Source organism: Apium graveolens, chromosome 8 (assembly GCF_009905375.1).
Source record: "Apium graveolens cultivar Ventura chromosome 8, ASM990537v1, whole genome shotgun sequence".
In the NCBI taxonomy this organism is placed as follows: domain Eukaryota; kingdom Viridiplantae; phylum Streptophyta; class Magnoliopsida; order Apiales; family Apiaceae; genus Apium; species Apium graveolens.
The window spans coordinates 171698235-171703117 of NC_133654.1; the positions used below are offsets into that span (position 1 = coordinate 171698235).

Here is a 4883-nt window from a genome sequence, read left to right on the forward strand (position 1 = left end):
CCTTGTGATAAGCAATAGATCTACCAATCAGCTTATTTTCATCAGGCTTGGGAGTAGCATAGACTAGGTCCAATGGATTTTTGGTTGAATTCTTTGAGTAGTTTTTCTTTGGTTGTAAAATCACATTGGCATGTAGAGGTCTTCTTGCTGAGGGTTGACCCTTTTTCAAACTCCCTAAGCTCATTTCATTGATTGAAATTGGTCTCAATTGAGTGAAATGTTACACAGCTTTCTCTTGTTTCCCAATTGGACCAAAATTTTTCTCAATTTTCTCATCAAGCTTCTTCCATTTCTCTTTTAGCTCTAGTTCAGCTGGTGCTATTTTGATCAAGTACATGCTATCCAGAACTGGTGGCTTAGAGAAAGTAATTGCTGGAACAACCACTTTACTGACTTGAATGTGCACATCCTTCTCCCCCTCACTACCTGGGTAAGTGTATTTTTCTCTCCCTCACTAGCTGGGACAATAGCATCTTTCTCCCCCTTTTTGTTAGCATAAAGTTGAGCAGGGTTTGAGGCTTGTGTAGCCACCAATTTCTGAAGAAAGAGTGTCTGGTGAACTTGGTTGGTTTGGATCTTAGTGATTGAGGTTTCAAGTGCTTTCAGCCTAGTGTCCAAAGAATCAACCTTGCAACTTAAGTCAGAATCCTTCCTGAGTTTCCAGTTAATGTCTCTCATTGTAGTGTCAGGAAGGATAAACTCTAATCTTTCATTGACGTCCTTCTTGACTTGTCCAATTTCTGTCTTGATCTCAGTCACATCTTGAATTTGTTTTAGAGATTGAATCTTGTGCAAGTGTAGAGACTCAAGATGTGCTTGAAGAGCACATCTTGGTTGAATCTTGGTGTTGGCATCTGTAGTGGCTTGAAGAGCTGTTCGAGTCTGATGAATGATCTGAAATAGAGTAGATTTGAAGTGATGTTCACTACAGTCTTTGCTAAACATCTATGCTGGAGTGCTTGTGTTTGAGCTTGGACCTGCATCTCCCCCTATGTCCATAAAATCCTCTCCATCATTGGAAGCATCCCAAAATATGCCACTAGAATCTAACTCAAAATCATCACCAGCTGTAGGTGGAAGTGAGTTGATTGCATCCTTGGCCCTTAGCATTGAAGCTGTTGTGTCCACCAAGTTTAGTATTCTCTCAACAGCCTCATTATCCTGTTCAGCCAAAGTTTGATAAGCTGGAACAGGGTGAGTAAATGTCTCAGCTTCATAAGAAACAGAGTCTAAGACAACTTGATATTCTTTCTGAAATAACTGCTTCTTTTCAGCCTCATTGACATCCCTTAACTCACTAACAATGGACTCTTCCCATTCTTCATCTATACCTGCATTTCTCTCAATATCTCTCTTTTGTTGCATCAAGGGCTCCCCTTGGCTTCCCACCCCCACACCCTTACCTTCACCATGTAAGGTGGGACTCCTCTCACTCACTTTTTCCAAGCTGGAAGAAATAGCTTGCATTTGTGATAAGTGGATTTATATCTACTTGGAACGCTTCATTACAAGCTTAAGTTGGTGTTTTGGACTCAAGTTGTTGGTATTTATGATATGTTTTTACATTCTTGCATTTCAGGCATCAGTTAAATGAAGGAAGGAGCTTTTCAAGGAAATATGCTGAAAAGAGATCAGAAGTCGAAGCCTAGGCCATTCTCAAGTTATAGAGAATCTCGTTAGCTTCGTGTGGGCAGTTGAATCGCCTAATCTGACGAGCAGACCTCAAGATACGGACAAAAGAAGAATTGTCAGAAAATTTCCAGAAGGCCAGCACGGCCGCGCCAGAACCAGCACGCCCGCGCTCCTGAAATCACTATTCCAGCATGGTCGCGGCCGAAAGTAGCGCGTCGGCGCCCTGTTTCTGCACCAGAATCTTGATTTTAGTCGAAATTGAAGATTTTGAGAGTCCTGGTCATCCTGGGGCCTATATATATTAATAAGAAGACGTTTCTAACAACAAGGAGCGAGGGGAGAGCGATAAGAAGACTTAGAGAGCACAAGACGGCTACGGAGAAGAAGATTTTTGTTTTCTTTAATATAGTTGATACTTGGATGCTTGTTTTCGATTTGTCCTTGAACCCTAGTACTCTTATATTATTTTATATCATGTTTTTATTGGAACTCATGGCGACGATGAGTTCGGTTATGAACTAGTCGTTGTCTTGGGGTTCTAACGGATTTACTTATGGATTTCTATAGTTAATTTGTTTCAATATCTTGGTGTGTGGTGATTGATTGATATCCTAGTATTGGTCGTACTTATTTGTCTTATGTGCGTAGCTAACATATAAGATAGCGTGTTAATCTCTATTGAAGCGAAAGTGAATATAGAGATTTAGAACTTGCCATGCTAGCATAGGTTCATGTATTTATTATGCATGATTTGTAGGTAATTTTAACCATCTTACTTGCCCTATGTAATCACGATAGATAACTTGTTCATTAAACCTTTATGTTGTCAAATTCTATAGACATATAGGGTCTCAACATAATTGGTGTCTATTCAGCTTCTATCTCTTTTGTTGATGTCTGGTAGTAGGGTATTCGTACAACGAAAGTTGGCGTTTACTAGTTTCGTGTTATCTGATTAGTTGTTATCACCATCACATGATAAGGTTAAGAACAATGACTTTGAATGAAGTATTTAATGAAGTTAGAATCCCATGTTTGTCTCATATAGTTAATTCAATCACTTTTATTCTTAGTTAATCGCATGTTAGTTTAATCTTAGTTATAAACATCTCAACTTGTTATTGTCTTAGCATTGAATGATAGCCATATCATTGTTGCATAAGTGCATAAATTGAAGTTAACCTAAACTAGTCTTTGTGGGAACGGATCTGATTGATATCTTATACTACTTGCGAACGCATATACTTGCGTGTAATTTTAGCGCATGTTTTCAGCCTAACAAGTTTTTGGCACCTTTGCCGGGGACTCTGTGTTAATTTTTAGTTTATGTGCTTGACATCAGTGGTCGTTAAAGTTCACTGACTCGGATTATTTTACTTTCATGGTTTACTTGTTGTGTTTCAGATACTCATTACAATGGGAGATCCAGCAGCACCAACGAAAGCGTTGATGGATTTTTCTCAACCCAAGATCAATGACATTCAATCTAGCATTGTCAGGCCAGCGATCGCAGCTAATACCTTCGAGATCAAGCCTGGAATAATTCAGATGGTGCATAACTCAGTTCAGTTTGGGGGTGCTCCAACGGAAGATCCCAATATGCACAACAGGGATTTCATAGAGATATGCAACACCTTCAAGTTCAATGGTGTGTCTGGGGATGCTATAAAGCTGATGCTTTTCCCATTCTCTCTGAGGGACAAGGCTAAGAGTTGGTTACACTCTCTACCAGCTCTAACTATCACTACTTGGGAGGATCTTGCTCAGAAGTTTCTTACCAAATTCTTCCCTATGGCGAAGACAACTGTACTCAGAAACGCTCTTACTCAATTTGCGCAGCAATCGGGAGAAACTCTATGTGAAGCTTGAGAGCGCTACAAGGAGATACTTAGGAAGTGTCATCATCATGGCATGCTTGATCAGATGTTTAGGAAGTGTCATCATCTTGGCATGCCTCTTGTAAATTCGACGGATAATGCATAGAATTAACGGCTATGATTGAAAGCAATTCTACGGATAAGGATAAAATAAATATCCATCGAGATAAAAGTACCCAGAGTAATATTTGATATTTCATTGGATGATAAATTTCAACGGATATTCATTTTCAACGAATAATGAACATTCGTAGAAATGTAAATTCCGATTTAGCCAAAATTTCATCTTTGACAAGAAACATCAAATTTTATTCAGGATACATTTCAAATTGCTTAGACATCAAAACAAATTAGAAGTAATTAAGCATACCTAACTCACTTACCAACCTAATAAAGGTGGATTCATCAAGTGTCTTGCTAAAGATGTCTGCAAGTTGCTTCTCACGTGGAACAAAGTGTAGTTCCACAGTACCATTCATAACATGTTCTCTAATGAAGTGGTACTTGATGTCAATGTGCTTTGTCCTTGAATGTTGTACTGGATTTTCAATAATAGCAATGGCACTTGTGTTATCATAAAAAATAGGAATTTTATCCACCTGTAGACTATAGTCCAACAATTGGTTTTTCATCAATAAGATCTGTGCACAACAATTACCAGCAGCAATATATTCAGCCTTAGCTGTAGAAGTAGAGACTGAATTTTTCTTTTTACTGAACTAGGATACTAGCTTATTTTCTAGAAATTGATAAGTTCCTATTGTATTTTTTCTATCAGTTTTACAACCTGCATAATCTGCATCTGAATAACCAGTTAGATCAAAACCAGAATCTTTAGGATACCAAATGCCAAGTTTTGGTGTTTCTTTGAGATATCTGAAAATTCTCTTAATAGCTACCAAGTGAGATTCTCTAGGATCAGCCTGAAATCATGCAAAAAGACAAGTAGCAAACATTATATCTGGTCTATTGGCTGTTAAATATAAAATAAGCCAACCATGCCTCTATAGCTTGAAATATCCACAGACTTTTCATTAGTTTAATTCAAGTTTAGTAGCTGTGGCCATGGGAGTTTTTGCATATGTGCAATCCATTAAGTCAAACTTCTTTAAAAGATCATAAATATATTTGGTTTGACTACTGAATATTCCATCACTAACTTGCTTAACTTGTAAACCAAGAAAGAAAGTTAGTTCTCACATCATGCTCATTTCATATTTACTTTGCATCAATTTGGCAAACTTTTTACAAAGTTTCTCATATGTAGAGCCAAATATAATATCATCTACATAAATATGAACAAGTATACTAGAGCCATTAATATTTCTAAAGAATAAAGTTTTATCAACAGTACCTCTTGTGAAGTGATTTTCT

General features: G+C 37.7%; 1 non-coding gene across 1 annotated transcript; it reads right to left on the reverse strand.

The window, feature by feature from the left end:
* Window positions 1-3438: 3438 nt before the first annotated feature.
* On the reverse strand, window positions 3439-3545 carry LOC141682091 (small nucleolar RNA R71). The gene has a single exon (XR_012559494.1). It is a non-coding gene; the product is annotated as a small nucleolar RNA R71 (small nucleolar RNA).
* Window positions 3546-4883: the final 1338 nt, after the last annotated feature.